Consider the following 15,108-nt stretch of genomic DNA (forward strand, 5'->3'; position numbering starts at 1 on the left):
AGCAAGGTGGGAGAGCAAAAGGCCCACTCTGCCCCTAGATCATCTGTGCCCCTTGACACACAGGCAGGCCTGCTGGGACTGCAGAGGACTTGTCTGACAGACTCAGGCTCAAACAAGTTCTCGGAAGGTGCAGGGGGCAGGAAGAAACGTATGCATGTGATTCTGCCTCTTCCTGGCAATGTGGATGTCCAAGCTTGACTCCAGGCTCACGGAATAGGGCCCAGAGCAAGGACCACCCCGAAGCGCTTTTCTCCCGGGCTTAAGAGCAGAGTGCGCGACTTGCGGGAAAAGCAGGCCTCCCTCGGCAGGGAGCGGCAGCTGTCTGGCGAGAACGCTTGCAAACCGGCCTTTGGAGGCAGTGGGGAGGTCTTCCTGCGGGAAAGGGCCGGTTCTGCACAGAGTCCCCACAGGACATGGGAAGGACCCAGCAAGACCTCTGTCCATGGTCAGCCTTGGCCAGACCTCTCTGGCCTCCGGGGCTGCTGCCCCATGAAGGGGCTGGCTGCTGGGTGTGTGTCTAGACATGCCTGGTCGCCTCCCCAGTCACTTACCCTAGCATATTTCCCCTGGTCTAGGCCACTTTTGAGTCCAACTCGGAGGGAGGTTCTGGCAGAGGCTTTCTCCACACTGCAAGGACTTGGAGCTCAGACGGTCTGGTGAGAGGGAAGTGGGGAGCAACGGGTTGGATGCCCAAAGCCTCTTTCTCCCAGCAGCCTCAGGGCAGTTGGGAGAGCAAGAGGCCCACTCTGCCCCTAGGTCGGCTCTGCCCCTTGATTCACAGGCATTCCTGCTGGGGCTGCGGAGGACCTATGTGACAGACTCTGGCTCAACCAAGTATTCGGTAGGTGCAGGGGGCAGGAACAAACGTATGCATGTGATTCTGCCTCTTCCTGGCAATGTGGATGTCCAAGCTCGACTCCAGGCTCAGGGGCAAGGGCCCAGAGAAAGGACCACCCCGATGTGCTTTTCCCCGGCTTGGGAGCGGATTGTGCGACATGCGGGTAAAACAAGCCTCGCTTGGGGTCGGAAGTGCGGCAGCCTTCGAGAATGCTTGCAACTGGCCCTTTGAGGCAGCCGGGGAGGTCTTCATGCGGGAAAGGGGTGATTCTGCTGAGAGGACCCACAGGCCAGGGGCAGCAACTAGCATGGTCTCTGCCCTTGGCCAGGGTTGCCCAGAACTTACAGGCCTCCGGGGCTGCTGCCCCATGAAGGGCAGGCTGCGTGGAGTGTGTCCAGACATGCCTGGTTACCTCCCCAGTCTCTTACCCCCTAGCGCATTTCGCCTGTGCTTGGCCTAATTTAAGGCCTACTCGGAGGGGAGGTGCTGGAATGTGCTGTTTTCACACAGCAAGAGCCTGGAGCTCAGACGGTCTGGTTACTGGGAAGTGCGGAGCAAGTGTGTGGATGCCCAAGGCCTCTTTGTCCCAGCAGTCTCCAGCAAGGTGGGAAAGCAAGACGCCCACTCTACCCTGGGTCGGCTCTGCCCCTTGAAACACAGGCAGTCCTGATCGGGCTGTGGAGGACATGTCTGACAGACTCTGGCTCAAACAAGTCCTCGGAAGGTGCAGGGGGAAGGAACAAACTTATTCATGTGATTCTGCCTCTTCCTGGCAATGTGGATGTCCAAGCTTGACTCCAGGCTCAGGGAAAAGGTCCCAGAGCAAGGACCACCCCGAAGCGCTTTTCTCCCGGGCTGAAGAGCAGAGTGCGCGACTTGCGGGAAAAGCAGTCCTCCCTCGGCAGGGAGCGGCAGCAGTCTGGCGAGAATGCTTTCAAACCGGCCTTTGGAGGCAATTGGGGAGGTCTTCCTGCGGGAAAGGGCCGGTTCTGCACAGAGTCCCCACAGGCCATGGGAAGGACCCAGCAAGACCTCTGTCCATGGCCAGCCTTGCCCAGACCTCCCTGGCCTCCGGGGCTGCTGCCCCATGAAGGGGCAGGCTGCTGGGTGTGTGCCTAGACATGCCTGGTCGCCTCCCCAGTCACTTACCCCCTAGCATATTTCCTGTGGCCTAGGCTTCTTTTGAGTCCAACTAGGAGGGAGGTGCTGGCAGAGGCTGTCTCCACACTGCAAGGACTTGGAACTCAGACGGCCTGGTGAGAGGGAAGTGGGGAGCAACGGGTTGCATGCCCAACGCCTTTTTCTCCCAGCAGACTCAGGGCAGCTGGGAGAGCAGGAGTCCCACTCTGCCCCTAGGTCGGCTCTGCCCCTTGACACACAGGCTGTGCTGCTGGGGTGGCCGAGGATGTGCCTCACAGACTCCGGCTGACTCGAGCTCTCGGAAGGTGCAGGGCTCAGGAAACGACGTGTGCATGTGGTTCTTTCTTGGCCTGGGAGTGTGGACCTCCAAGGTTGACTCCAGGCTCAGGGGCAAGGGCCCAGAGAAAGGACCACCGCGATGTGCTTTTCTCCCGGCTTGGGAGCTGATTGCGCGACTTGCGGGAAAAACAAGCCTCCCTTTTTGTGGGAGGTGCGGCAGACGGCGAGAATGCTTGCAATCGGCCCTTGGAGGCAGCCGGGGAGGTCTTCATGCGGGAAAGGGGTGGTTCTGCTGAGAGGACCCACAGGCCAGGGGCAACACCCAGCATGGTCTCTGCCCTTGGCCAGGGTTGCCCAGACCTTCCGGGCCTCCGGGGCTGCTGCCCCATGAAGGGCACGCTGCGGGGAGTGTGTCCAGACATGCCTGGTGACCTCCCCAGTCTCTTACCCCCTAGCGCATTTCCCCTGTGCTTGTCCTTATATGAGGCCTACTAGGAGGGGAGGTGCTGGCATGGGCTGTTATCACAAGCAAGAGCCTAGAGATCAGACGGCTTGGTCACAGGGAAGTGCGTAGCAAGTGTGTGGATTCCCAAGGCGTCTTTGGCCCAGCAGCCTCCAGCAACGTGGGAGAGCAAAAGGCCCACTCTGCCCCTAGATCATCTCTGCCCCTTGACACACAGGCAGTCCTTCTGGCGCTGCGGAGGACATGTCTGACAGACTCTGGCTCAACCAAGTCCTCGGAAGGTGCAGGGGGCAGTAACAAACGTATGCATGTGATTCTGCCTGTTCCTGGCACTGTGGATGTCCAAGCTTGACTCCAGGCTCAGGGCCAAGGGCCCAGATCAAGGACCACCCCGAAGCGCTTTTCTCCCGGGCTTAAGAGCAGAGTGCGCGACTTGCGGGAAAAGCAGTCCTCCCTCGGCAGGGAGCGGCAGCAGTCTGGCGAGAATGCTTGCAAACCGGTCTTTGGAGGCAATTGGGGAGGTCTTCCTGCGGGAAAGCGCCGGTTCTGCACAGAGTCCCCACAGGCCATGGGAAGGACCCAGCAAGACCTCTGTCCATGGCCAGCCTTGCCCAGACCTCCCTGGCCTCCGGGGCTGCTGCCCCATGAAGGGGCTGGCTGCTGGGTGTGTGACTAGACATCCCTGGTCGCCTCCCAAGTCACTTACCCCCTAGCATATTTCCTGTGGCCTAGGCTTCTTTTGAGTCCAACTAGGAGGGAGGTGCTGGAAGAGGCTGTCTCCACACTGCAAGGACTTGGAACTCAGACGGCCTGGTGAGAGGGAAGTGGGGAGCAACGGGTTGCATGCCCAACGCCTTTTTCTCCCAGCAGCCTCAGGGCAGCTGGGAGAGCAGGAGACCCACTCTGCCCCTAGGTCGGCTCTGCCCCTTGACACACAGGCTGTGCTGCTGGGGTGGCCGAGGATGTGCCTCACAGACTCCGGCTGACTCGACTCTCGGAAGGTGCAGGGCTCAGGAAACGACGTGTGCATGTGGTTCTTTCTTGGCCTGGGAGTGTGGGCCTCCAAGGTTGACTCCAGGCTCAGGGGCAAGGGCCCAGAGAAAGGACCACCCCGATGTGCTTTTCTCCCGGCTTGGGAGCTGATTGCGCGACTTGCGGGAAAAACAAGCCTCCCTTTTGGTGGGAGGTGCGGCAGATGGCGAGAATGCTTGCAACCGGCCCTTGGAGGCAGCCGGGGAGGTCTTCTTGCAGGAAAGGGGTGGTTCTGCTGAGAGGACCCACAGGCCAGGGGCAGCACCCAGCATGGTCTCTGCCCTTGGCCAGGGTTGCCCAGTACTTCCGGGCCTCCGGGGCAGCTGCCACATGAAGAGCACAATGCGGGGAGTTTGTCCAGACATACCTAGTCACCTGCCCAGTCCCTTACCCCCTAGCGCTTTTCCCCTGTGCTTGGCCTTATTTAAGGCCTACTCGGAGGGAGGTGCTGGCATGGGCTGTTATCACACAGCAAGAGCCTGGAGCTCAAACGGCCTGTTCACTAGGAAGTGCGGAGAAAGTGTGTGGATTCTCAAGGCCTCTTTGGCCCAGCAGCCTCAGGGCAGCTGGGAGAGCAAGAGGCCCATTCTTCCCCTAGATCATCTCTGCCCCTTGACACACAGGCAGTCCTTCTGGCGCTGCGGAGGACAGGTCTGACAGACTCTGGCTCAACCAAGTCCTCGGAAGGTGCAGTGAGCAGGAACAAACGTATGCATGTGATTCTGCCTGTTCCTGGCACTGTGGATGTCCAATCTTGACTCCAGGCTCAGGGCCAAGGGCCCAGATCAAGGACCACCCCGAAGCGCTTTTCTTCCGGGCTTAAGTGCAGAGTGCGCGACTTGCGGGAAAAGCAGATCTCCCACGGCAGGGAGCGGCAGCAGTCTGGCGAGAATGCTTTCAAACCGGCCTTTGGAGGCAGTTGAGGAGGTCTTCCTGCGGGAAAGGGCCAGTTCTGCTCAGAGTACCCACAGGACATGGGAAGGACCCCGTAAGACCCCTGTCTTGGCCAGCCTTGCCCAGACCTGCCTGACCTCCGGGGCTCCTGCCCCATGAAGGGGCCGGCTGCGGGGTGTGTGTCTAGACATGCCTGGTCGCCTCCCCAGTCACTTACCCCCTAGCATATTTCCCCTGGCATAGGCTTCTTTTGAGTCCAACTCGGAGGGGAGAATCTGGCATGGGCTGTTTTCACACAGCAAGAGCCTGGAGCTCCGACGGGCTGGTCACTTGGACATGCGGAGCAAGTGTGTCTATGCCCAAGGCCACTTTGTCCCAGCAGCCTCCAGCAAGGTGGGAAAGCAAGAGGCCCACTCTGCACCTAGATCATCTCTGCTCCTTGACACACAGGCAGTCCTGCTGGGGCTGCGCACGACATGTCTGACAGACTCTGGCTCAAACAAGTCCTCGGAAGGTGCATCGGGCAGGAACAAACGTGTGCATGTGATTCTGCCTCTTCCTGGCAATGTGGATGTCCAAGGTTGACTCCAGGCTCAGGGGCAAGGGCCCAGAGAAAGGACCACCCCGAAGCGCTTTTCTCCCGGGCTTAAGAGCAGAGTGCGCGACTTGCGGGAAAAGCAGGCCTCCCTCGTCAGGGAGCGGCAGCAGTCTGGCGAGAATGCTTGCAAACCGGCCTTTGCAGGCAGTTGGGGTGGTCTTCCCGCGGGAAAGGGCCGGTTCTGCTCAGAGTCCCCACAGGCCATGGGAAGCACCCAGCAAGACCCCTGTCCTTGGCCAGCCTTGCCCAGACCCCCCCTGGCCTCCGGGGCTCCTGCCCCATGAAGGGGCAGGCTGCAGGGTGTGTGTCTTGACATGCCTGGTCGCCTCCCCATGCTCTTACCCCTAGCGCATTTCCCCTGAGCTTAACCTAATTTTAGGCCTACTTAGAGGGGAGGTGCTGGCATGGGCTGTTTTCACACAGCAAGAGCCTGGAGCACAGAGTGCCTGGTCACAGGGAAGTGCAAAGCAAGAGTCCACACACCCAGGCCAAGGCAGAACCACATGAACACGTCTCTTCCTGCCCCCTACACTGTCAGAGACCTTGGGTGAGCCAGAGTCTGTCAGGCCCACTCCTGGGCAAACCCAGCAGCAGCGCCTGTGTGTGATGGGGCAGGTCCGACCTAGGGACACAGTGGGCCACTTACTCTCCCTACTGCCCTGAGGCTTCTGGGCCAAAGAGACCTTGGACATCGACCCCCTTCCTGGCCTCTTCCCTCTGACCAAGCCATCCGGCCTCCAGGCCCTTGCAGTGTGGATAGAGCCCCTGCCAGAAACCTCCCCTCCAAGTAGGCCTCAAATGAGGCCTAGGCACCAGGGGAAAAGCGCTCAGGGAAGGAGCCTGGGGAGGTGCCTGAGCATGTCTGGACACACTTCCCGCAGCCTGCCCCTTCATGGGCAGTACCTCGGAGGCCAGGAATGTCTGGGCAAGTCTGGCCTGGGACAGGTTCCATGCTGGAATCTGCCTGTGGCCAGTGGGGGATCTGAGCAGAACCAGCTCTTTGCCGCTGGAAGAACTCCCCAGCTGATTCAAAGGCCAGTTTGCGAGCACTCTCCCCGAGCGAGGCCCGCAATTGCCTTAAGCTGCACACTCTGCTCCCAGCCCGGGAGAAAAGTGCTTCAGGGTGGCCCTCTCTCAGGGCCCTTGCCCCTGAGCCTAGGGGATAGCTAGTGGCGCCACACACCCAGGCCAAGGGAGAACCCCATATACACGTCCTTTCCTGCCCCCTACACCGTCAGAGGTCTCGGGTGAACCAGTGTCTGTAAGGCAGCTCCTGGGCAAGCCCAGGAGCAACGGTTGTCTGTGATGGGTCAGGGCCCACGTAGGGGACTGAGGGCTACCAGCTCAACCTGCTTCCCTGAGGCTGCTGGGAGAAAGAGGCCTTGGGCATCGACCCCCTTGCTGGCCTCTTCCCTCTGACCAGGCCGTGTGGGATCCAGGCCCTTGCAGTGTGGAGAGAGGCCCTGCCAGAAACCTGCCCTCTAATTAGGCCTCACGTGAGGCCTAGGAACCATGGGAAAGGCGTTCAGGGAATGAGATTGCGGAGGCGCATAGGCATGTCTGGACACACTCCCCGCTACCTGCCCCTTCGTTGTGCATTACCCCCGGAGGCCAGGAACGTCTGGTCAAGGCTGGTGTCGGGCAGGGTCCAGACTGGGACCTGACCCTGGCCTGTGGGGCCTCTGAGCACAACCAGCACTTGTGCTGCTGTAAGACATCACCAGTAGCCTACAAAGGCAGTTTTGCAAGGACTCTCGCCGGCTGGCTGCCTATCCCTCACCGAGGGAGGCCCGCATTTCCCCCAAGCCGCGCACTCTACTCCGAAGACTGGGAGAAAAGTGTTTCGGGGTGTTCCTCTCTCAGGCCTTTGCCACTGAGCCTGGGAGAAAGCTAGGGGCTCCACACACCCAGGCTAAGGCAGAACCACATGCACAGTCTCTTCCGGCCCTCTGCATCGTCAGAGAGCTCGGGTGAGCCAGAGTCTGTTAGGCAGCTCCTGGGCAAGCCCAGCAGCAGCGCCTGTGTGGGAAGGGGCAGGGCCGACCGTGGCGCACAGTGGGCCACTTGCTCTCCCTACTGCCCTGAGGCTGCTGGGCCAAAGAGGCCTTGGGCATCAACCCCCTTGTTGTCCTCTTCCCTCTGACCATGCCGTCCAGGCCCCAGGCGCTTGCAGTGTGGAGAGAGTCCCTGCCAGAAACCTCCCCTCCAAGTAGTCCTCAAATGAGGCCTAAGCACCATGGGAAAAGCACTCAGGGAATGAGTTCGGGGAGGTGCCTGAGCATGTCTGGACACACACCCCGTCCCCTGCCCCTTTGAGGAGCAGCACCACCAGAGGCCAGGAAGGTCTGGTCAAGGCTGGCCTGGTGCAGGTTCCTTGCTGGGACCGGCCCCTGGCCTGTGGGTCCTCTGAGCTGGACCAGCACTGTGCCGCTGGAAGACCACTCCGGCAGCCTCCAAAGGCCGGTTTACAAGCACTCTCGACCGCTAGTCGCCTCTCACTCAGCGAGGGAGGCCCACGTTTACCGCAAGCAGCGCATTCTGCTCCCAAGCCTGGGAGAAAAGCGCTTCGGGGTATTCTTCACTCAGGCCTTTGCCCCTGAGCCTTAGGGACAGCTAGATGTTCCACTCACCCAGGCCAAGGCAGAACCACATGCACACGTCTCTTCTGGCCCTCTGCACCATCAGAGAGCTGGGGTGAGCCGGAGAATGTCAGGCTTCTCCTGGCCAAACCCAGCAGCAGCGTCTGTGTGTGAATGGGCATGAGAGACCTAACGGCACAGTGGGCCTCTTGCTCTTCCTGCTGCCTAGATGTTCCTGAGCCAAAGTGTCCTTGGGCATAGACCCCCTTCCTGGCCTCTTCCCTCTGACCATGCCATCCGTGCTCCAGACCCTTGGGGTTTCTAGAGAGCACCTGCCAGAAACCTTCCCTCCAAGTAGGCCTCAAATGAGGCCTAGGCACCAGGGAAAAGGCGCTAATGCAATGAGCCTGTGGAGGCGACTGGGCATGTATGGACACACTCCCTGCAGTCTGCCCCTTCGTGGGGCAGTTCCCCCGGAGGCCAGGAAGGTCTGGACAAGGCTGGCCGGGGACAGGGTCCATGCTGGAACCTGCCGGTGTCCTGTGGGGCCTTTGAGCAGAACCAGGACTCTGTTGTTGGAAGAACTCGCCAGCTGACTCCAAAGGCCAGTTTGCCTTTGGAGCAAAGGCAAAACAAGAAAAAACGGGAAAAACAAGCCTCCCTTTGGTGGGAGGTGCGGCAGACGGCGAGAATGCTTGCAACCGGCCCTTGGAGGCAGCCGGGGAGGTCTTCATGCGGGAAAGGGGTGGTTCTGCTGAGAGGACCCACAGGCCAGGGGCAACACCCAGCATGGTCTCTGCCCTTAGCCAGGGTTGCCCAGACCTTCCGGGCCTCCGGGGCTGCTGCCCCATGAAGGGCATGCTGCAGGGAGTTTGTCCAGACATGCTTGGTGACCTCCGCAGTCTCTTACCCCCTAGCGCATTTCCCCTGTGCTTGGCCTTATATGAGGCCTACTAGGAGGGGAGGTGCTGGCATGGGCTGTTATCACAAGCAAGAGCCTAGAGCTCAGACGGCCTGGTCACAGGGAAGTGCGGAGCAAGTGGGTGGATTCCCAAGGCCTCTTTGGCCCAGCAGCCTCCAGCAAGGTGGGAGAGCAAAAGGCCCACTCTGCCCCTAGATCATCTGTGCCCCTTGACACACAAGCAGGCCTGCTGGGACTGCAGAGGACTTGTCTGACAGACTCAGGCTCAAACAAGTTCTCGGAAGGTGCAGGGGGCAGGAAGAAACGTATGCATGTGATTCTGCCTCTTCCTGGCAATGTGGATGTCCAAGCTTGACTCCAGGCTCACGGAATAGGGCCCAGAGCAAGGCCCACCCCGAAGCGCTTTTCTCCCGGGCTTAAGAGCAAAGTGCGCGACTTGCGGGAAAAGCAGGCCTCATTCGGCAGTGAGCGGCAGCAATCTGGCGAGAATGCTTGCAAACCGGCCTTTGGAGGCAGTTGGGGAGGTCGTCCGTTTTTCCCGCAAGTCGCGCAATCCGCTCCCAAGCCGGGGAAAAGCACATCGGGGTGGTCCTTTCTCTGGGCCCTTGCCCCTGAGCCTGGAGTCGAGCTTGGACATCCACATTGCCAGGAAGAGGCAGAATCACATGCATACGTTTGTTCCCGCCCCCTGCACCTTCCGAGGACTTGGTTGAGCCAGACTCTGTCAGACATGTCCTCTGCAGCCCCAGAGGACTGCCTGTGTGTCAAGGGGTAGAGCCGACCTAGGGGCAGAGTGGGCCTCTTGCTCTCCCAACTGCCCTGAGGCTGCTGGGAAAAAGAGGCTTTGGGCATCCAACCCGTTGCTCCCCACTTCCCTCTCACCAGGCCGTCTGAGCTCCAAGTCCTTGCAGTGTGGAGACAGCCTCTTCCAGCACCTCCCCTCCGAGTTGGACTCAAAAGAATCCAAGGCCAGGGGAAATATGCTAGGGGGCAAGTGACTGGCAGTCGACCAGGCATGTCTAGGCACACACCCAGCAGCCAGCCCCTTCATGGGGCAGCAGCCCCGGAGGCCAGGGAGGTCTGGGCAAGGCTGGCCATGGACAGAGGTCTTGCTGGGTCCTTCCCATGGCCTGTGGGGACTCTGTGCATAACAGGCCCTTTCCCGCAGGAAGACCTCCCCACTGCCTCCAAAGGCCGGTTTGCAAGCGTTCTCGCCAGACTGCTGCCGCTCCCTGCCGAGGGAGGCCTGCTTTTCCCGCAAGTCGCGCACTCTGCTCTTAAGCCCGGGAGAAAAGCGCTTCAGGGTGGTCCTTGCTCTGGGCCCTTTCCCCTGAGCCTGGAGTCAAGCTTGGACATCCACATTGCCAGGAAGAGGCAGAATCACATGCATACGTTTCTTCCTGCCCCCTGTACCTTCCGAGGACTTGGTTGAGCAAGAGTCTTTCCGACATATCCTCCGCAGCGCCAGAAGGACTTTCTGTGTGTCAAGGGGCAGAGATGATCTAGGGGCAGAATGGGCCTCTTGCTCTCCCAGCTGCCCTGAGGCTGCTGGGCCAAAGAGGCCTTGAGAATCCACACACTAGCTCCGCACTTCCCTGTGACCAGGCCGTCTGAGCTCCAGGCTCTTGCTGTGTGATAACAGCCCATGCCAGCACCTCCTCTCCGAGTAGGCCTTAAATAAGGCCAAGCACAGGGGAAATGAGCTAGGGGGTAAGGGACTGTGGAGGTGACCAGGCATGTCTGGACACACTCCCCGCAGTGTGCTCTTCATGTGGCAGCTGCCCTGGAGGCCTGGAAGGTCTGGGCAACCCTGGCCAAGGGCAGAGACCTTGCTGGGTGCTGCCCCTGGCCTGTGGGTCCTCTCAGCAGAACCACCCCTTTCCCGCATGAAGACCTACCCGGCTGCCTCCAAGGGCAGGTTGCAAGCATTCTCGCCGGCTGCGCACCTCCCACCCCAAGGGAGGCTTGTTTTTCCCGCAAGTCGCGCAATCAGCTCCCAAGCCGGGAGAAAAGCACATCGGGGTGGTCCTTTCTCTGGGCCCTTGCCCCTGAGCCTTGAGTCGAGCTTGGACATCCACATTGCAGGAAGAGGCAGAATCACATGCATACGTTTGTTCCTGCCCTCTGCACCTTCCGAGGACTTGGTTGAGCCAGAGTCTGTCAGACATGTCCTCCGCAGCCCCAGCAGGAATGCCTGTGTATCAAGGGGCAGAGCCGACCTAGGGACAGAGTGGGCCTCTTGCTCTCCCAACTGCCCTGAGGCTGCTGGGAGAAAGAGGCTTTGGGCATCCAACCCGTTGCTCCCCACTTCCCTCTCAAAAGGCCATCTGACCTCCAAGTCCTTGCAGTGTGGAGACAGCCTCTGCCAGCACCTCCCTCCGAGTTGGACTCAAAAGTGGCCTAGATCAGGGGAAATATGCTAGGGGTAAGTGACTGGGGAGGCGACCAGGCATGTCTAGACACACACCCTGCAGCCTGCCCCTTCATGGGGCAGCAACCTGGAGGCCAGCGAGGTCTGGGCAAGGCTGGCCAAGGACAGGGGTCTTGCTGGATCCTTCCCATGGCCTGTGGGGACTCTGTGCAGAACCGGTCATTTCCCGCAGGAAGATCTCCCCAACTGCCTCCAAAGGCCGGTTTGCAAGCATTCTCATCAGACTGCTGCCGCTTGATGCCGAGGGAAATTTGGTTTCCCGCAAGTCGCGCACTCTGCTCTTAAGCCCTGGAGAAAAGCGCTTCGGGGTGGTACTTTTTCTGGGCCCTTGTCCCTGACCCTGGAGTCAAGCTTGGACATCCACATTACCAGGAAGAGGCAGAATCACATGCATACGTTTGTTGCTGCCCCCTGCACCTTCCGATCGCTTGGTTGAGCCAGAGTCTGTCAGACATGTCCTCCTCTGCCCCAGCAGGACTGCCTGTGTGTCAAGGGGCAGAGCCCACATAGGGGCAGAGTGGGCCTCGATGAGGGAATTACGGCCAGCAGACGAGAGATCTTGCAAACAGGCCTTTGGAGGCTGCTGGTGAGGTCTTCCAACGGCAGAGTCCTGGTTCTGCTCAAAGGCCCCAAAGGCCACGGGCAGGTTTCATCATGGACCCTGACCCCGAACAGCCATGACCAGACCTTCCTGGCCTCCGGGGGTACTGCCTCACCAAAGGGCAGGTGGCGGGGAGTTGTTCAGGCATGCCCAGACACCTCCCCAGGATCATTCCCTGAGCGCCTTTCCCATGGTTCCTAGGCCTCGTTTGAGGCCTATTTGGAGGGGAGGTTTATGCCAGGGGCTCTCTCCACACTGCAAGTGACTCGAGCCCGGAGGGTGTGGTGAGAGGGAAGAAGTCAGCAAGGGGGTCGATGCGCAAGGCCTCTTTGTCCCAGAAGCCTCAGGGCAGCAGGTTGAGCATGTGGCCCTCAGTGACCCTAGGTCGGCCCTGCCCCTTGACACACAGGCACTGCTACTGGGCTTCCCCAGGAGCTGCCTAATGACTGTGGCTCTCCCGAGCTCTCTGACGCTGCAGAGGGCCGGAAGATACGTGTGCATGTGGTTCTGCCTTGGCCTGTTAGTGTGGAGCCCCTAGCTGTCTCCCAGGGTCAGGGGCAAAGGCCAGAGGGAGGAACATCCCGAAGCGCTTTTCTCCCAGGCATGGAAGCAGAGTGTGCGGCTTGCGGGAATTCCGGGCCTCCCTCGGTTACGGAGAGGACGCCAGCCTGTGAGAGTGCTTGCAAACCGGCCTTTGGAGGCTGCTGGTGAGGTGTTCCAATGGCACAGTGCTGGTTCTGTTCAGAGGCCCCACAGGCCAGGGGCAGGCCCCAGCAAGGACCTGCCCCAGGACAGCCTTGCGCAGACCTTCCTGGCCTCTGCGTGTACTGCCCCACGAAGTTTATGGCGGTAAGGAGTGTGGCCAGACATGCTGAGGAGCCTCCCCAGTCTCATTCCTTACTACTATTCTCAAGATACCTTGGCCTCATTTCAGGTCTATTTGGAGGGGACATTTCTGGCAGGGACTCTTTCCACACTACAAGGGACTGGAGCCTGGACGGCCTGGTCAGAGGGAAGAGGCCAGCAATGGGGTCGATGTACAAGCCATCTTTGTCCCAAGAGCCTCAGGGCAGCAGGGTGAGCAACTGGCCCTCACTGCCTCTAGGTCGGCCCTGCCCCATCACACACATGTGCTGCTGGTCTTGGCCAGGTGCTGACAGACAGACTCTTTCTCTCCCAAGCTCTCTGACGGTGCAGGGGGCAGGAAGAGACGTGTGCATGTGGTTCTGCCTTGGCCTGGGTGTGTGGAGCCCGTAGCTGGCCCCAGGCCTAGGGGCAAGCGGCTGAGAGCGGACGAACAAGATGCGCTATTTTCCTGGTCTTGGGAACAGAGTGCGTGGATTGCGGGAAACGCGGGTCTCACTGGGTGAGGGAGAGGACGCCAGCCTGTGAGAGTGCTTGCAAACCAGCCTTTGGAGGCTGCCGATGAGGTATTCCAGCAGCAGAGTGCTGGTTGTTCTCAGACGCCCCACATTCCAGGGGCAGGTCCCAGCATGGACACTTCCCCAGGCCAGTCTTGACCAGACCTTCCTGGCCTTTGGGGTTAGTGCCCCACGAAGGCGCAGGCTGTGGGAAGTGTGTCCAGACTTGCTCAGGCACCTCCCCAGGCTCCTTCGATGAGCACTTTTCCCCTGGTGCCTAGGCCGCATTTGAGGCCTACTTAGAGGGGTGGTTTCTGGCAGGGGCTCTCTCCACAGTGCTCGGGCCTGAAGCACGGACACCATGGTCAGATGGAAGAGGCCAGCAAGGGGGTCGATGCCAAAGGCCTCTTTGGCCCAGCAGCCTCAGGGCAGCAGGAAGAGCAAGTGGCCCCTTGTGCCCCTAGTTTCGCCCTTCCCCTTCACACACAGGTCGTGCTGCTTGGTTTGCCCATGACCTGCCTGACATTCTCTGGCTCACCCGAGCTCTCTGACGGTGCAGGGGGCAGGAAGACTCGTGTGCATGTGGTTCTGCCTTGGCCTGGGAGTTTGGAGCCCCTAGCTGTCTCCCAGGCTCAGGGGCAAGGCCCTGAGAGGGGACCACTGAAGTGCTATTGTCCTGGGCTTTTAAGCAGAGTGGGTGGCTTGCGGAAATTGCGGGCCTCCCTCGGTGACGGAGAGGTTGCCAGCTGGAGAGAGGACTTGCAACCCGGCCTTTGGAGGCTGCCGGTGATGTCTTCCAGCGGCACAGTGCTGGTTCTGCACAGAGGATCCACAGGCCAGTGGCAGGTCCCAGCACCGACCCTGACCCAGGCCAGCCTTGACTAGACCTTCCTGGCCTCCGGGGATACTTCCTCATGAAGGGGAAAGTGGTGGGGTGTGTGTCATAACATGCCCAGGGACCTCCACAGGCTCATTCCCTGAGCGCCATTCCCATGGTTCATAGGCCGCATTTGAGGCCTACTTAGAGGGGAGGTTTCTGGCAGGGGCTCTGTCCACAATGCTAGGGCCATGAGCGCGGACGGCATGGTCAGAGGGAAGAGGCCAGCAAGGGGGTCGATGACCAAGGACTCCTTGGCCCAGCAGCCTTAGTGCAGCAGGGAGAGCAAGTGGTCCATTGTGCCCCTAGGTCAGCCCTGCCTCTTCACACACAGGCGCTGATGCTGGGCTTGCCCAGGAACTTCCTAACAGACTGTGGCTCACCCGAGCTCTCTGACGGTGCAGAGGGCCGGAAGAGACGTGTGCATGTGGTTCTGCCTTGACCTGGGTGTGTTGAGCCATGAACTGTCCCCCAGGCACTGGGGCTAGAGCCTGAGAGCAGACGAACCCAAGGCACTATTGTCCTGGGCTTGGGAGCAGAGTGCGTGGCTTGCGGGAATCGCGGGCCTCCCTCGGTGAGGGAGAGGTTGACAGCCAGCGAGAGTGCTTGCAAACCAGCCTTTGGAAGCTGCCGGTGATGTCGTCCAAGGCCACAATGCTGGTTCTGCTCGGAGGTCCCACAGGCCAGTGGCAGGTCCCAGCACGGATCCTGCCCCTGTCCAGCCTTGACTAGACCTTCCTGGCCTCCGGGGGTATTTCCTCATGAAGGGGCAGGCGGCGGGGTGTGTGTCATAACATGCCCAGGGACCTCCAAAGGCTCATTCCCTGAGCGACTTTCCCATGGTTCATAGGCCTCATATGAGGCCTACTTGGAGGGGCGGTTTCTGGCAGGGCCTCTATCCACACTGCAAGGGACTGGAGCCCGGACGGCCTGGTCAGAGGGAAGAGGCCAGCAACGGGTTCAATGCCCAAGGCCTCTTTATCCCAGCAACCTCAGGGCACCAGGGTCACGAAGTGGCCTTCAGTGCCCCTAGGTCAGCCCTGCCCCATCACACACACGTGCTGTTTCTGGGCTTGCCCAGGAGCTGCCTGAC

The sequence above is a fragment of the Muntiacus reevesi genome, unplaced genomic scaffold (assembly GCF_963930625.1).
Source record: "Muntiacus reevesi unplaced genomic scaffold, mMunRee1.1 SCAFFOLD_57, whole genome shotgun sequence".
NCBI lineage: Eukaryota > Metazoa > Chordata > Mammalia > Artiodactyla > Cervidae > Muntiacus > Muntiacus reevesi.